The sequence below is a fragment of the Oryctolagus cuniculus genome, chromosome 9, assembly GCF_964237555.1.
Source record: "Oryctolagus cuniculus chromosome 9, mOryCun1.1, whole genome shotgun sequence".
Classification (NCBI taxonomy): Eukaryota; Metazoa; Chordata; class Mammalia; order Lagomorpha; family Leporidae; genus Oryctolagus; species Oryctolagus cuniculus.
The window spans coordinates 34,546,824-34,566,578 of NC_091440.1; positions in this window are offsets into that span (position 1 = coordinate 34,546,824).

Below are 19,755 nucleotides of genomic sequence, written 5' to 3' on the forward strand. Positions count from 1 at the left end.
AGATTTAAAAAAAGACAAAAAAGACATTTGTAATCAAAAACTGATTTTTTTTGAAATATTTTGCTTGATATTAGGTAGCAGAATATAGAATTAATATAGTCAAAGCACCTTCAAGGAAAAATTCCACTAACAACTCTAGGTACACTTTAGATTCCATATTATTAGAGAATCCAAGTCCTTTTATGGAAAACTTGCTTCAACATTTACTTCAGTCCAACTTTTGCCCATTAAAGATTTCTGCATTTTTAAAGTACCATTTGTTAAGGAGTATGTATTTATCTTTTGGACATATTTTTTGTAAACTTGATATATCACATAGAATCTCTTTTTACTCTTCATGAGCAGGCTCATGAACAAATCTCCAAACTATAAAATAAATGTTTGGAGTTTTGTTTTTTGGGTTTTTTTTTTTTCCTGCTCTATTTCACATCTAGAAGAGTTCTTCCCAAAATTTAGAAACAATTTGGGGAAGAGAAAAAGAACACATTCATATGCTATATTTGTAATATGAAATGAGGGAAGAATATGTTTTACTTACCTACTTAATATTGTAGTAAAACGAGTTATATCTTTTAGATTAAAAATCTCAGTGAGGTCTATGTGAGTCAGTTGTCTACAACAGTGAAGTTAGGTAGGTAACTGCCAGAGCACACCATCACTGTGTATATTGAAGGTAATCTAAACACTGTGCTTCTTAATTTAAACTTTCACTGTTAATATAAAATGCATGCTTTGTTCTTAAGGATAAAGCATTACATCTGAGGTTTACTTTGCAAAGAAAAGGATTTTAAATGATTACATTCAATGTTCCCCTGTCCTTAGGAACATTTCACAATGCTATGGGTTGTGGCAGAGAAAGCTTAGCTGTTCTTTAAGGCTCCTTCCTTTCTGGGCAGTTATTTCTTGGAAATGGATGCCCCACCACAGACTATGTTTTCTAATGCCTTTGCTTTTTATCTACATATGGGCATAACTGACTTGTCATAGAGGAAAAGGGGTAGCAGTGAATGGGGTAGTTAAGAAATGAGGATGCCTTTCCTTCCCAAGCTCACTTTTTCCCTGTTAGAGGACAACAGCCTAAGTGATATGGGATGCAACCTATCGAAGACAAAAGACCCCCCCCCATCAACTGGAATCTCATGGGGATGGGGCAAAACACTGCACCCCAGTTCCATCATAAATATCTGATTTGGTGTGCTAAATGATAAAGAAGAAACAGTTTATCCTGTTAAATGACTGAAGTTTAGAAATTTGTATTTTTTTTTTTTTGACAGGCAGAGTAGACAGTGAGAGAGAGAGACAGAGAGAAAGGTCTTCCTTTTCCGTTGATTCACCCCCCATTGTCCACTGTGGCCGGTGCGCTGCAGCTGGCGCACTGCACCGATCTGAAGCCAGGAGCCAGGTGCTTCCTCCTGGTCTCCCATGCAGCTGCAGGGCCCAAACACTTGGGCCATCCTCCACTGCACTCCCAGGCCACAGCAGAGAGCTGGACTGGAAGAGGAGCAACCAGGACAGAATCTAGCACCCCAACCATGACTAGCACCTGGGGTGCCAGTGCCGCAGGCAGAGGACTAGCTTATTGAGCCTCGCGGTGCTGGCAGGAATTTGTATTTAACAACATTTAGCATTACTGTTAACCTAATTATTTTAAATAGTCAAATCACAAAACTAATGAATAAGCAAGTACTACTCTCTGCAAGTATACCTGACTGACTTTGTAGAGACTTGGAAAGAATTGATTTTCAAACCATTTCTTAAGGCCAGTTATTCTGTAAACAACTATACTTTCAATCTGCTTTATGTTGATATCTACTAGTTCTACTGTAAACGTTGAGTCACCATGTTAGTGCTAAACATAGAAATATATGTGATGAAAGGTCATAGAAGAAAAGAAATGGAAATGAAGAAAAAGGACAGAACAATTAGATAGTAAAAGATGAAGAGCCCTGAAGAGATGCATATACATCAAACTAAAAGGATATTTTCCATGATGTCAGTGTTGAGGTCACTGGCCAAGAAAATTGAAGTTGTTGGACTATTTACAGAATCACTGTGCTTATATTTGTGAATCATAAACATATTACCACATCATTCTGCTTGCCCAAAGTAAATGAACCTCTTGAACGTATTTATGAAACACCTGCTTCAAATGATATCTTCTCCTCAGATTCTAAGTTTAGGGTAAAAATTAAAATGTAAAATTTATTGTTCCAGGAAATTCAATGATCAGCAGTAAGTGGATAATTTTTAGGATAAAAGAAAAAGGGAAACAAATTGCGCTTAACATCAAACCTACGGATTTCCAAAAACAAAAGCATATACCTATTGAAAAGTTCATAGTAGATATGAACTTAATTCAATGTAAGAAATATCTTACTTATAAATCAAAGGCTATAGATAGTGAGATATGTTTTATATTCTGTGTTTTGAGCAAAATTCATATAGACACTCTTCCCTAGCAAATCCCTAGCATAAAATACTTTCTCATTGTCCTTCATTGTGTTCATTTAATCTAACAGATAAAGATATATGCTCCCCAAGGCAGGGAATGCATTATTCCTCTTTCATCCTCTATAGCCAAGGGTCACTAGAATAGAGTATGCAAGGGAGGTAAGCATGACAAGCTGCTAGAATTCAGGAATAAAATATTAGAACTTCTATTAATATACTTAATATCATTCTTTTACTGATAAAATATTTTATAAAGAAATATAACATTTTACTGATGAAATACATATTTTCAGAGTGTACACAAAATACTTACTAATTAATAGGGGTATGTGATTAAAAATGTATGGACTATGACATTACAGAAAATAGTACAAGAAAAAAATTATAAAAATAATGTGATGACTGGGCTGTTGCCATGCCAGTGGTGTGGCTCCAGAGGAAAATGAAATGGATGCCCTGGAGATGGAATTCATTCTTTCATTCAGCAATTATGCATTGGGTATCTAACAGATGCCAGAGGCTGTACTGAGCAGTGGCCACCAGAGAAGTGATTGGGTTGTTAAAAATAGAGTGAATTGACAATAAATCCATGACCACTTTCTCCACCTGGGATTGACCTTCCTTTTCCTGAAAAGTGCTCTAATCCCTTATGTTCAAGCAAGGGCATCCCTGGAGGAACATAACCATGCCTACTATATGACTAAGAAACTATGATCTACAGTGTTGTCACTTTGTAAATACTTACTGATATACTGAGTTTGGGATTGCTAGTCCAGAAAAAGTAGAATAAATTAATTCAAATGATTCCCATATTGTTCAGGATTGTCAAGTACATAGAGTTTTCAAATATATGAACAAGGATCCCAAGAAGAGTAAATACACATTCAAATATATTTGCTGTGAATGACAAAGAGTAATTTCTCATGGTATCTTTACAACTTTCTGAACAGATATCTGTGGATCCCTGGATGCTGTGTTCTCTTATAACCATACAATTAAATAGATATAGACAAATAGAGCAAGACAGTGATATAAAACTAAAATTATAGTGGTCCCTGAGTTTAGTATACATGGCAAGGATTCATAATTGGCAAATTACAAACATAAGGAATCCATATGATTTGGAATAATGCGATGCAAAAGGGAAATGCCTGACACATGTTTGGTTTTTTTTTTTTTTTTCTATTTTCCTCCCTTTAAAAACATTCACATGGCTTCCTTAGCCATGTGATTTTCTGTCTTGCAGACATCTGGCTGAATACATCATGATGTTGTAATGCGTGTTGTGTCTCTCAAGGCAATGTTTCTCCAAAATTCAATCCCTGTTTAAACAAAAATGACCTTCTCTCTCCATATTAAAATTAAGATTCAAAGAAATAGTTTGCAGTATTATAATGGATACTAGAATCTTGTATGTCTGTAAGACAGGAATTTTAATAGAATTTAACCCTTTGTGAAAAGACCCATGATAGTCAACAGAGAGTATTTCTATACAGAAGGCAATGAGAAAACATATGGTTGATTTGATTACATTGGTGGGTGGAGAAGCAGGAAATCAGTCAACCAATCAAGGTCACATCCACTCATTCCAGCCAGCCAATGGATGAGGACTCACCCAGAATACTGCTTTTGTCGGCTCACAATATCTGTCAGAAACACTCCTGTCATGAAGCACTAGAAAGAAAATCTCCAATGTCACTAGCTTTCTTCCATCATTTTCTTTTTATAAAATGCATTAATGTTAAATAAATTCTTCATTGACCAATTGTCTATTTCTATGTGATCCCTAGAAATAAGATACCACTTGATTTAGACTTCTGTGTTAATATTTAAAGATATCATAGTAATCTTATTCTGAAAAGCAATTAAGATGAAGCTTCTCTATGTAAATGGATACATTAATAAAAGCATAAATGTGTTTTCAAAAATATAAGCATAACATTTCCATATAACCTAATGTATGTGCAATTGTATACAACATTATATGTGAATATACAAGTAATATTATATAGAATAGACCCAAAGTTATTCAGTTTAAACTTGCAGTCACAAATAAAAGAGTCTGGTAGTCTACCAACATGGCCTGTAAGAAAGAAAAAATGGAAGTAAGCCAGCCTAGGAACTGATTAAATATTCAGCAGAGAATTTGCTGTGGCTCTGTCAAAAAGCTGTGCCAGTGCATTTAACTCTCGGGACAAAAGGTTGTTGAAATCACACAAAAGATTCCCCTAATTCAAATGCTACAGATGAAATGATATTCACATAAAAGTATGCCAGACCATCAAAGCCTAATGAAGATCACTTCTATGCATTTTATGATTTTAACTTGCAAGCAGAGTAAGAAGCTGATATAAAACAAGCATAAAGAAATGTCTTTAGAAATGGAATTCCTATTTTTGCTTTATATATTTATTTCAAACACACATTCAGAAGAGGGCAAGTGCTAGGGCAGACACAAAGAAGAGATGTGAGCAGGTTATTCTGCCCGAATATAAGAATAGCATCATTTGTATGAGGCCTAAAAAAGCCTCATTATGTGAAAAGTGGGCAAACACTTTTGTGTTAGCACATTTGTAAAGGGAGATTGGCAGTTTAGTAGAATGGTCTGAGATCTTCTATTCAAAGCAACCACATATTCAAGTTTGCATAGTGCCTAAGAAGCAAACAAAATGATTCCATGTGTTTAATGGCCCTTTGATAAAACTTATTTACTTTCATGGGCAAATGGGTTGAAAGGCTTCTCAACAGTAGAAGAGAACAAAACAACCATTGCCTCCTCATGAGAGTGAATTCTGTGATTAACTATGATTCTTTGTTCACCCTGTAGTAGAATCATAGAAGGCTCTGCTCAGAAAAATGCTGGTGATATTTAAGAGAGAGGTTTTTAAATTGGGTTCCATTGGCTCCTTAGCTCCACACGGGCTGGCAGGAGAGGAATAAAGCAAGAGCAAAACCTCAGCTGGGCTTTGGGATGACCAGACCACATTTTCTTTTCTTTTTATTTTTTTAAGATTTTATGTATTGATTTCACAGGTAGAGTTACAGACAGTGAGAGAGATAGAGAGAAAGGTCTTCCTTCCGTTGGTTCACTCCCCAAATAGCTGCAACGGCCAGAGCTGCACCCATCCGAAGCCAGGAGCTTCTTCCTGGTCTCCCGCGTGGGTGCACGAGTCCAAGCCCTTGGGCCCACTTCTACAGCTACCCAGGCCATAGCAGAGAGCTGGACTGGAAGAGGAGCTACTGGGACTAGAACCGGCGCCCATATGGGATGCCGGCGCCATAGGCGGATTAACCCAGTGCACCATGGTGCCAGCCCCCAGACCACCTCTTCTTTTATGGTTATAAACATGAAACTTCATGGAATAAGAAGGAGAAGGGAGTGTTCCACTAAATTTTCTACATTGGAAATTTGAATATTTTTAGTACAAAATAGAAATTTTGGGAAAGCTGTGAGTTGAGCCCTGTGCCCAAGCTCTTCCCAGTGAAGAGCTTGTGTGAAGAAGAGGCCACTTCCATCTAATATAGTCAAGACAGGCATCAATGCTTTGAAGGGACCATCTTATCAACCTCCCAGCCAGCACAGATCTCCTTTCAGTAGTGTCCACGGCAGATGATCATTCAGCCACCACTGAGGTAGCACATCTTCATGAAACAGTATATTTTTCTAAAGCAGGGTTCTTCTTAATCTAAAAGCAGTTTCAGATACTACAGAAAGCTGTACTACGGGAACTTTTCTTCTTTAGCCTGAAACATGATTTCCTGAGACAAACAAAAGAATAAACATCACCAAACCACCAGAGATGTGATTTTTCAGTGTTTGTACTTAGCACATTTAGACAGCTCTCCTGCACCCACAATAAAATGCAATGTCAAGTTAGGAATGCATTTTTTTTTTATTTGACTGATAGAGTTAGACAGTGAGAGAGAGAGACAGAGAGAAAGGTCTTCCTTCTGCTGGTTCATCCCACAAATGGCCGCTACGGCCAGAGCTACACCCATCCAAAGCCAGAAGCCAGGTGCTTCTTCCTGGTCTCCCTTGCGGGTGAAGGGGCCCAAGCACTTGGGCCATCCTCCATTGCCTTCCTGGGCCACAGCAGAGAGCTGGACTGGAAGAGGGGCAACCGGGACTAGAACCCGGAGCCCATATGGGATGCCGGCACCGCAGGCAGAGGATTAACCAAGTGAGCCACAGCGCTGGCCCCACATTTTTTTTTTCTTTTTAAGCAGTTTGGAGATGGGCAGTGACAAGACAGCACTGGCTCAGTGATGCCTTTAGGGATACAAACTCCTTGATCTGTCATTTTCAGGGTGTCTACAATGTCTCCTCCCACCTAGGTAGTAATACTGTGACGTGTTTACAAAAATAGATAACCCAGGGGCTGGTGCTGTGGCATAGCAGGTAAAGCTACCACCTGCAGTGTTGGCATCCCATATGGGCACCAGTTCAAGCCCCAGCTGCTCTACTTCTGATCCAGCTCTCTGCCATGGCCTGGGAAAGCAGTAGAAGGTGGCCCAAGTCCTTGAGACCCTGCACCTGCGTGGGAGACCCGGAGGAAGCTCCTGGCTCCTGGTTCAGATTGGCATAGCTCAGGCCATTGCAACCATCTGGGGAGTGAAACAGTGGATGGAAGACCTCTCTCTTTCTCTCTGCCTCTGCCTCTCTGTAACTCAATTTCAAATAAATAAATAGATCTTTAAAAAAAGAGAGAGAGAGATCCCAAAGATAATTTTTATTAGTATCTCAAATAGTATAAAGGTGAAAGATTTCCCTAATTTACGAAATTAAACTTTGGTTTATATTGGTAGATATATGCATTTTATACAAAATAATCTAGCTAAACTGCTTAGTCATAGTTGCTGTATATTAGAAGATTAATCTCTCATTATGATTTTAAGTATGTCCAGTTATCACATAGCTTTCCATGAAGATTTTTCTTAGAGAGAAAGAAGCCAGCTTAGTGGAACAGAAAATAGTGTATTCCAGTGTGGTTACAAATGGAGAAATAAAGCAGCAGTACCTTTGAAGCTATGTAGACTACTGCTCATAACTAGATTATGCTATATATGAGTTGTGACATCATGGACAGATTATTCAAAACTTATACTTCAATTTATTTATCAATAAAGTGGGGGTATCAAAAATAAATACAAGAAACTTTTGGGCTGGCGCCGCAGCTCAATAGGCTAATCCTCTGCCTGTGGCACCAGCACCCCAGGTTCTAGTCCGTCGGGGAGCCAGATTCTGTCCTAGTTGCTCCTTTTCCAGTCCAGCTCTCTGCTGTAGCCCAGGAGTGCAGTGGAGGATGACCCAAGTCGTTGGGCCCTACACCCGCATGGGAGACCAGGAGAAGCACCTGGCTCCTGGCTTCGGATCAGCGCAGTGCACTGGCCACAGCGGCCGTTGCGGGGGTGAACCAACAGAAAAAAAGGAAGACCTTTCTCTCCATCTCTCTCTTTCACTGTCCACTCTGCCTGTCAAAATAATTAAATAAATAAATAAATAAAAGAAACTCTGTAGAGTCCAAGAAATAGGAAACGGTTTAAGAAGGAATGAAAGAAACATACATATTTTCATTATTAAGTTAATATTCAGATCTGTATATAAGTGTTATATTAGATCACTTAGGGAAAATACATTAAAAATCACTTCTGAAGTTGGGAACATTTTGGTTTAGGGTCTAAGGTCTGGCCTTAAAGCCCATACTCCTGTCAATAAATTAACACTAGATTCTCTGATGGAGCCAGAAGCATTTCAAACAATAGCTTCAGATGGAAAATTCTGGGCACCACATCCAATATCTTAAACAAGTGCTTTATTGTTGTTGCGTCTGTACAAAGAATGACATCAACCCGTACCTGTTCCCTGGCAGTCATTTTTTCTCTCTTTAAGATTTATTTATTTATTTGAAAGGCAGAGATACAGAGAAGAGAAAGAAGAGAGAGAGAGAAAAATCTTTCATCTGCTGGTCCAATTCCCAAATGGCCACAAAGACGAGCACTGGGCCAGGCCTAAGCCAGGAGCCTCTTTTGGGTCTCCTGTATGGATGCAGGGGCCCAAGCACTTGGGCCACCTTCTACTTATTTCCCAGCAACATCAGCAGGAAACTGGATTAGAAGTGGAGCAGTCAGGACTCAAATCTGCACCTATATAGGAAGCTGGTACTGCAGATAGAGGCTTAACCTTCTAGGCCATGGTGTATGGCCCGACAGTCATTCTCTTGTATAGTTAACACGGACCTACTAATAAGATGTGGAGACAGTAAAACAAAGCAACAATGCAAGGAGTAAGGCTACATCATGATGTAAATGCAGGTAAAATATTCTTTCTCCAAATTGGAATCTCATTTCCTTCCAAAGGCTGCAAATGGGCTAAGAGTCTAGCTGTCTTTCTGCATCCCACTACTGACTAGGGTCATAGAGAAACAAATTCTTCCAAAAATCCCTGAATATGATTGATATGACTCAAGCATATGAGAATTATTATTGAGGGTGACAGAACACAATGTATTTTTTTCTTAAGCTTAAGAACACCAACAAATATCATTCAAGTTAAAACAACATACATTTTGATTAAAGGTGCAAAGAGCATATTTTGTTTGCAACTCAGTTGACAGGAGGCAGGTGCTTACTGTCCATCCCTGCAAAGGATGTGAGAGAAAAGACTTCATTCAAATTATACCACTCCTACAAACAGCTATTAACCATAGGAATAAAAATTATACAATGGAGAACTTACTTCCAAAATGAATATGAATTTTTAGCATGAGTCCAATACTCTTAATAATTAAAATATTTATTGAGCTAGCATTTTTCTTAAAGGGTAGAAACATATATGTAGTTTGTAATCCTTATGAAATATCACTGACTCAAATACTATTTTACCAACAAGAATTGCTGGTATTTAGGTATTTTCTTTCTGATCTGAGTTTGAACAATTCAAGTTCTCCTAATCCTTTCTCTCTGTAGTGCAAACAGATTAGATTTGCTTGACTTTCTTCTTAACAATTTGTTAACTAAGAATTCAGGGTACAAAGATGTCATTTGCCCAGACCATTTGTCCTCATTGAGTTTAGTCCCTAGAAATGAGCACACCACTTAATTCCAAAGTTCTTTCCTCTTCGGCCATGTATCCCCAGTCACTCACCAGAGAGCTGTTAATAACAGAGCATATGCTGGGAAATGCATACCAAGATGTTGTTGGGATATGGCAACACAGCACTAACCTCAAGTATGGAGGGCATTGAACCTAGACTGTCTAGATCTCAGATATTCAGCTGTGCTAAGTAACCACCCTCAGCCTAGACATCCAGGAGCTTAAGATCAAGAGCAGAGCAAGGAGCTACCATGCTAAGAACATCAGGCATATAAACCAGTGTTCACTTTGCTTGTGCTCATCTTTCCCTGCACTTATCTGGAGGTTTGATTTATATCTGCTTTCCTTCCTACACTATCAGTTCCTCGTGGCCATGGACTACATCTGTTTTACTGAATGATAGATGTGTATCCTCTGACTCAGCAGAGGGCACTTATAAATGCTAATGAGTATACAATAAATGAATGACCTAGTAAAGTAATGTTTGACAGATACTTTATATAGGGCTTGTCATGTGAAATTCACTTATTAATTTTCTGGACTGTGTATTAATAATAATTATGAGAGTAATAAATGCTGAAGTGCGGAAAGGGAACTCTAATACACTGTTGGTAGAAATGTAAATTAGTGTAGCCACTAATTTATGGAAATTTCTTCAAAAACTTAGAAACAGAGTCACTATTATAATCCAGAAATCTCATTACTAGGTATATACTCAAAAGGCATGAACACTTTGAAACAAAGAGATACTTGTGTCATCATGTTTTATGACAGTGCTGTTCACAATAGCAAAATATGGACTCAACCAAGCTGTCCATCATTAGATAAATGGAAACAGAAAATGTCATATATATACAGATATATACACATACACAAACAAACATACACACACACACTGGAATATTATTCAGATATAAAGAATGAAATTCTACCATTTGCATCAAAATATATGCAACTGGAACTGCCCCCTGCTTAGAACACAGAAGCTGACTTCCTTCCTTCCCCTCCCCCACTCCCGCAGAGCACCATATTCAGCAGCAAAGTCACGCAGTGCACCTCTGTTCTCCTACCAGCATCTCAGAATAAGGGCAACATGTGGGGCAAAGGGCAGATTGCCTGCATCTTGCAACTGTGGAAGTTTTGGCTTATTAGCCCCAGAGCTATGTTCATATACTCTACATGAGCAAGGAGAATTCACCTTTGCTTCTGGGGCAATAAAAACATCCACTCCCACCCTGGGAGATCTGAGTAATGGCCCCACTACACCCTGCAAACCAGGACTATAACAATTCGTTCTCAATTTCTTAATTCCACTAGCATCTTCCTGGTGGACATAGGGAAAAACCAACCTGCATTCTACCTCTTCCAGTTCACATCCCCTAGTCCTAGGACTGAAGTTGTTGGTATCATAATCCACAGCACCAGTTGGACTCTCCTAGAAATACCCAAGAAAGGGTCCCTTCATATCATTCAGTCCTAGAGCCACAGCTATTGGTGCCACAGGCCCTGGAATCATTCAGCCTTGCCAGTAGAACAAGGGGGCGGCAGCTACCCCCGTCTCACTCAGCACCAAGAACAAGGACCTGACTACCAAAATCGCAGAGAAATTTACACTGAACTCTCTGTGGGCCAGAAGCACACACCCAAGGATTGCTTTATTCACCACAAAGCCATGCTTCTATCCCTAAGAACTGCAGCAGACTAGTCCACTGTGTCACTTATAGACACAGCTGACATTGATTTACAGAAACCATTCAGAGAATACACCCCTGGGCTGACCTAGAACCAAAATCAAAGCAATGAGCCAAGTGATACCCTGAATTTAGCTAAACCATAAACTTAATATAAAACCTACTCCATAAAGAACAAGGGAAGAATACATCAGATGAGCAGATATCAGGAGACATGGAGAAACAGGTGGTACGACACTTCCAAAAGAACACAATATTCCTCCAGAATCAGCACTGAACTGAAGGAAATCTATGAAATAAGAAATATAGAATTCAAAATAACGATTGTAAGGAAACTCAACAAGATGCAAGAAAATACAGATAGACAAATTAAAGAAATGAGAAAACCAATGAGTGACATGAATGAAAAATATTACTAAGGAGATAAAACTTATTAAAAAGAACCAAATTAAATTTTAGAGATGAAATATTCAATCAGTGAAATCAAAGCTACACTTGAGAGCTTTAGCGGAAAGATAGACCAAGTGGAAGAAAGAATTTTTGAACCAGAGGACAAAAATCTTGTAATAACCCAAACAAAAATAAAGAGAAAAGAATTAAAAAGAATGAAGAAAGTCTACATAAAATATGGGAATACCATTAAATGACCAAATATTCATATAATAGGTATTCCTGAAGGATAAGAAAGGGAAAAAGGCATTGAGAATCTCCTAAATGAAATAGTTTGAAATTTCTCAGGTCTTGAAAAGACATGGACATCCAGATACAAGAAGCTCAAAGAACCCCATGTAGACTCAATCAAAAAAGTCTTCTTCAAGGCATATTGTCATCAAATTGTCAAAAGTTAAAGGAGAAAACCCTAAAGACAGTAAGAGAAAACTGTCAAGTTACGTATAAAGGAAAACCAATTAGATTAACAGACTTTTCAGTGGAAACCCTAAAGGCCAGAAAAGAGTGGAATGATATATTTAAGGTCTTAAAAGAAAAAAAACTTCCAACCAAGAATACTCTGTCCAGCAAAGCTATTTCTTAAAAGGGAAGGAGAAATAAAATATTTCCCAGATAAACAAAAACTGGGAGAATTCATCAGCAGCAGGTGAACAGGAAATTCAGAAGGGCATCCTGTATTAAAAGTAAACATCATGAAAACACATGACATCATCAAATTCACTAACAGAGCAAGTAGAAACATCATCCATTCAACAAAATGTCAGGTCTTAGGTCTCAGTTCTTATCTATCAATACTAACCTTGAATGTAAGTGGGTTAAATTTACCAACCAAAAGATTTATGTTGGTTGAATGGATAAAAGACCATGTCTCCACAATATGCTGACTACAAGAAATTCACTTCACAAGATACGCACAGACTGAAAGTGAAAGGTTGGAAAAATATGCACAGGCAAATGGAAACCAAAAGTGAACAGATGTAGCTATCCGGATATCAGCTAAAACAACTTTAAATCAAAGACTGTAAAAAGAGATAAATAAGAACACTATATTTTGATAAAAGTTTCAATTAAGCAAAAATACATAACAATCCTAAATACATATGCATCCAACACAAGACAACCCAGATAAATACAGAAAATACTATTAGACCTAGAGAGAGGTAGATTCCAATACAATAATTATGGGTGACTTCAATACCTCACTATCACCAATAGATCCTCCAGACAAAATATCAATAAAGACACATCAGAATTGAAACATACTATTGAGTAAATGGACCTTACAGACATTTACAGAACATTTCACCCAACAATTACAAATTACAAAATCTTCTCATCTGCACATGGAACATTTTCTAGGATAAACCACATATTAGACCACAAATCAAGTCTCAGCAAATTTAAAAATTCTGAAATCATACCACGTGTCTTCTCAGATGGTGAAGGAATAAAACTAGAAAAAAACATAAGAACAACAGAACACTCATCAATACTAGGAAATTAAACAACACACTACTGAATGACCAATGGGTCATTGAAAAAAATTAAAAAGAAAATCAAAAACTTTCTTGATATAAATGAAAATTAAACACAACATATCAAAACCTGTGGGATACAGCAAAAGCACTATTATGAGGAAGTTTATAGCATTAAGTGCTTACATTAAAAAAAGAGAAATGCCTCAAAAAACAAGAACAAGCTAAACCCAAAATGAGCAAGAGGAGAGAAATAATAAGCATCACAGCAGATAAATGAAATTGAAACTAAAAAAAAAAAAAATCAGCAAAACAAACGGGTAGTTTTTTTGAAAAGATAAAATAGATAAGCAAAATAGAATAAGGAAAAAAGCGAGGGCCAGTTCTGTGGCACAGCAAGTAAAGCCGCTGCCTGCAGTGCCAGCATCCCATATGGGCACTGGTTCAAATCCTGGCTGCCACACTCCCAGCCCAGATCTCTGCTATGGCCTGGGAAAGCAATGGAAGATAGCGCAAGTACTTGGGCCTCTGCACCCATGTGGGAGATCTGGAAGAAGCTCCAGAACCCTGGCTTTGGACTGACCCAGCTCCGACAATTGCAGCCATTTGAGGAGTAAACCAGCAGATGGAAGACTTCTCTCTCTGTCTCTGCCTCTGTAACTACACCTTTCAAATAAATGAATAAATCTTTAAAAAACAAACAAACAAACAAAAATAAAGCCAAAATTTAAAAAAGGAAAAAGAGAAAGAATTCAAGTAAATAAGAGATGAAAAAGGAGACATGATCCTTCGTATTTCAGTTGTGTCAGTTGTAATAAGAAACTACTATGAAGAACTGTATGCTGACAAACTGGAAAACCTTGAAGAAACAGACAAATTCCTGGATTCATATAAACTACCAAGATTAATTAAGGAGATATACACAATCTAAACAGAACCATAACAATCAATGAGATTGAAGCAGTAATCAAAATTCTTCCATCAAGGAAATGTCTGGGACCTGATAACTTTCCTACTGAATTCTATAAAACATTCAAAGAGAAAGGAATCTAAATATTCTTCAAACTATTCCAAAATATTGAACATGATGTAATTCTGCCAAACTCTTTTTATGAGGTCAGCATTACTTTGATACCAAAACCAAAAACACGATATGAAAAGAATGCTATAGACCTATATCCTTGATGAACATAGGTGCAAAAATTCCCAATACCAGCAAATTGAATCCAAAACCACATCAGAAAATCATACATCACAATCAAGTAGAATTTTTTCCAGAAATGCAAGTGTGGTTCAACATGCACAAATCAATAAACACAAATCACATCAATAGAATGAAGAACAAAAAGCCTATGGTCATTTCAATAGACACAGAGAAAGCATTTTATAAGATTCAACACTCACTCATGATGAAAAGCCTCCACAGATGAGGCATAGAAGGAACATTCCTTCTATTATTAATTATAAAGGCTATCACAAACCAACAGTCAATGGGGAAAAACTGAAAGCATTTCTCCTCAGATCTGGAAAAAGAAGGGATGTCTACTTTCACCAATCTTATTCAATATAGTACTGGAAGATTTAGTAAGAGCAATTAGGGAGGGGAGAGAAATAAAGAACATCAAAATTGCAAAAGAGGAAGTCAAATTACCCATGCTTGCAGATGACATGATATTGTACATGGAAAAACCTAAGCACTCCACCAAAAAGCTGTTAGAATTGATAAAACAATTCAGTATAGTTACAGGTTACAAAATAAACATACAAAAAAAAAGCAGTAACTTTTTTGTAGGCTAATCATGAACTCACAGGAATAGAAATCCAGAAAGAAATCCCGTTCACAATAGCCACACAAAAAATTACTTAACTAAAGGCTGTGATAACATGTACTTTTATGTCTTAGAGTATATCAGTATGGATTAACTTAAAGAAAAGTCACAGAAAGTAGAATTTGTATTTCATTCATTGATCCTAGACCCAGCTCATTTATGGCTATATTTAGCCAGAAATCCAACTTTAGTCAAATGAATACCAGGCTAAAAGCTATGATGTTCTTAGTGATCATACATTTATATAGAGCTTCTCCTAATATCAAGGCTTTGGCATGGGCTCTTATCCCACTTTGCAGTTGTCCAGTGTTTTGAATACTTACTCTGCTGGAGAATTTTCCAGAGTATGAGAGTTTTCTTCCAAAGGAGCAGCCAGATATTTACTTTCCACCTCTCTCTAGCTGAGGTCCAGGTACGCGTCCTGGGCTTCGACAGCATTCTTAAGACAGAGATTCAGTAAAGCGTACTGTGCATGTACAGATGCAGCACACAGATTCTGTTTCTGACAGGTGTTAGTGAGAGAGGCGGGGTCTGACATACAGTCCAGGACCAGGTACCATTTGCAAACTGTACCTGGTGGTAGACACAGAGGAGTCTAGGAAGGTTCAACCCAAAAGTGCAATTTGACGCTGACCCTGCCTTCATAGCCTCTAGGATCTCATCCTTCAGGAAAGTCTGAACTTCCTGCCTCCCTAACAGGCAAGATCCTTTAGCCATGAGTGCTTACAAAATGATGATCTAGTTTTGTTACTCCTTCTTTATTAGATGGGATTAAAGAAATCTCCTTATATTTAGTTATAACTTACATCAAAAACGAAGAATAAATATTTGATTATTTCCCTTTATTTGCCAGTTTTCCAGTAGTGAATTGGTTCCCAAGTATTCTTCAGTGGTGACACAGTGGAAATTTTAAATTTTAAAGAATTATGATTTTATGGATTTAAATATTTGATGCATTTCAGTGATCTGTACTCATTATTATTATTACTGATATTCAAGATGCCCCATCTTCAGCCAGTGAGCCTATTAAATCTCACTCCTGTCCAATTTAACATGAATTTATTTTTATCTATGATAGTTATTACTACCTACAATTTTTCATTCATGTTATGTTACCTACAAATACAAGTAGGTTTGCCTCTTCACTTCTACTTGCTTTCATTTTCTTAATTTTCTTGACTAATATTACCAACACAATATTAAATAATAATGAATACCATGGGCAACTGTGTTTTGTTGCCAAATTTAGTGGGGAAACATTACTATTTCCTGGCTAACTAGCACGCTGGCTATATGTTTTGCTCTTTTAAGAAATAATTACCCATTCCTATTTTACTGAGTGTTTGAACACAAAACATGGAGTTTTGCCAAATTTAGCAGCTTAGTTTCAGTTACTAGTCAACCAGATAAGAATCCCAAATTATCTATTTCAACTTTGTTAAACCAATGTCATTGATTTGCTTTCTTGCAAATTCATACTTAATTTTGAGTGTAAAAAAAATTCATCCCTCTATATTACCCAACACATTTTGAAAAAAGACCAAAACTGATGTCATTTCTTTATTCTGAAATCCCCATGAGTTTCTTTAATTGATCAATATTCATGCAAGCAACCAACTTCCATGATTCCAAGTCTACCCATCATTGGTTATCTAGCTGATCTTAATTGAATATTTTATTATCCCTAAGCAATTGTCACACATGGAATAATAAAAAATGTCTTCTCAGTTTTCAAGGAAATATATTGGACTTAATCAGATGTTATTTTTTAAAAATCCAAGTAAAATGGCAGAAAAGAATTTAAAAACAGATTTTTACATATACGTAAAGTTAGAAAATTACTGAAAGTAATTATTTTGGAAGGAGATCTTATAAAGAAATTAATATAGAGAAGCTACATAAAAATACATATGGATAATAATAAAAGATATAATAACTTCAGTGAGACACCTCAATAGAAAAATAATTTCCTATGTTTAAGACAAAATTTCCCTTGCACTATCATACACAATATTTTATTATGCTTAAAGGAATTATCTTATGTACATTACAAGTAAGAGTGTCAAATTTTACCACTGACTCCTCTTTTTAGATTAGTACCATGTCCATGTAACTATATCTGGACCTGACCATTTCTTCTTGCAGTAAACATTCAGCAAATAATGATTGATCAGGCTCTCCAGGTTTAATCTTCCTAACCTACTTCACAGAAAATGTTGATGCTTATCCACCCTGTAACTCAAATTATAAATTAAAAGGCAAAAAAGGGATCCGAAACAAATTCTAAAATGAAAAGGAAAATTTGCAATTATATACAAGAGTTTTTCTTTGATTTTTATATCAGAAACTATTGTTCTTCATTTCCAAAACCAGCATCTTCTGCCTTTTTCACATTTGATCAAGATATTGAGAGGATTCTCTTATTTAGAAAATTACCACTTTGATTATACAATGTGCCTTTGTCTATCCCCATTTGAGTCATTTAAATGTTTGATTTATCTCTAGTCACTTCCTTGAAGCATCGAGAGGTGTTTAGGTAATTTTTTAAATTTAAATAGAAAACGGGGTTGCCATACATCTCTCTTGTTTTCATTTATGAGATGTGCTTGCTTCATAAACTAGAAATGCTAGGAGAGATGACAAGTTCAAACTGCACAGCAATTTAGATTTGGCCAAATCTAAACTGCAGGAGGAAGGGGTGAAAAGGTGGATGAATGAATAAACTGGATGGGCAATTTGGGGTGAGTGCTTTAGGGACACTACTTGCTACACATTGAACCCTATAGAAACATTGCTTGTATGGAGAATGAAGAAGGGTAAGCACGGAGAAGAATTAAGAATTGTAGATGAGTCCACTGGATGGAGACAGTTAACACAGGGAATACACTGAAGTTACCAAAGTGAGGACAACTGTCTTGTTAGCACTTAATTAGGATGATAGGTATATCCCTGGTACCCTATCAGGCCTCTTTCTTACTTTTAAATTGTAAGAGTGAGGTTATTAGGCATGGTCTCTTTAATTACCTTTATAGTCACTTGTCCAATAAAACTGATGGCAGTCATAGTGTCCTTCAGACTCAAAACATTAACTCTACCAGTGGTGCAAATGAGTAAGAAGCAGAGGACCCTGTTCACTTCTAATAGGGCTTTTCAACCAGCCCCTCATCAACTCTACAGCCTGCTTATTGCTGTGAGCCCCAAAGATCGGTAACAATTACATGAATACTTGGAAAGAAGACTTTACTTTTTGTCTCTTGTGCCCATTATGAAGCCCAATCTCACCCCATACATGTGTACTCTACTCAAGAGACTTCTGGGAAAAGAATGCCTGTCTAAATCTGAATTCAGTATCCAACATACAAGTGCAGTGTACTCCACAACCTAGTATATGCTTTAAAAATCAAAGTCATTGATTCTTTTGGCAATCAGCATTACAGGACATCACTAGTTGCCACTTAATTCTAGGATCTTAGAACCAGAAGGGATCTTATTGAATAATCTGATTTAAACCTCAACCTAAGCAAGTACTATTCTATTCTTCTCAATTATATAAAATGGAAGACAATTTATGCTTGAAGAATAAATAATTCCATTTATTTCTGTCAGCATTAGTAGTTATAGATTAACCTTGATTATAAATCGATTATGAATAATGTAAGCACCAAACTCTTATGAGATGCTGAGGGAAACTACAAGACCTAAGTCTTGATCTCAAGAAATTTACTGTGGAATGACAGAGGCAGAGAAAGTATAGGAAGTTGCACATAACCCAGTTATAAAGACAGCTTGTACCCTAAAGGCACTCGGATCTGGCTGAAAAGCCCATGAGAGTATTTCAGGCATGGAAAGCCAAGACACTCTGGCAAAAAGATCTCTGTGAGTGAGATCCCAGTGGAAAGAACAGGTCTTCAAAGAGGGAGGTGCCTTTCTCTGAAGGGAGGAGAGAACCTCCACTTTGACTATGACCGTGTCTAAACAAGATAAGAGTCGGAGAACTCAAGGGGCTTCCATAGCCTTGGAAACTCATAACTGGTGCATAGGGAGATTACTGATGCCATAAACAGGAGTGTCAATTGGTAAAGTCAACAACAGGAGTCACTGTGCACTTACTCCTCATGTAGGATCTCGGTCCTTAACGTGCTGTACACTGAGGCTTAATGCTATAACGAGTACTCAAACAGTATATTTCACTTTGTGTTTCTATGGGGGTGCAAACGACTGAAATCTTTACTTAATGTACACTAAACTGATCTTCTGTAAAAAAAAAAAAAAAAAAAAAAAAAAAAAGAAAGAAATTTTCAATTCCCAACTTGACTCTCACTGGGATTAAACATGACAATAGGTCTGATCTGATTTCATCATCATTTTAAAAAAATCATCTATTATTTTTCACTTTATGTTTCTGTGTGGGAGCAAACTGTTGAAATACTTACTTAAGGTATACTAAGCTGATCTTCTGTATATTAAGATAATCGAAAATGAATCTTGATGTGAATGGAAGGGGAGAGGGAGTGGGAAAGGGGAGGGTTGTTGGTGGGAGGGACGGTATGGGGGGGGAAGCCATTGTAACCCATGAGTCGTACTTTGGAAATTTATATTCATTAAATAAAAGATAAAAAAAAAAAAAAAAAAAAAAGACAGCTTGTAGTCCCAGGGCTGAACTTTTTTGCTCTGGTGAGCTACCTTTATGCCTATTTGGTCAGGTTACTGGATTCAGCATCTGCCCACTCCTATTGATTGATGTATCAATTGAACTATCTGTCATG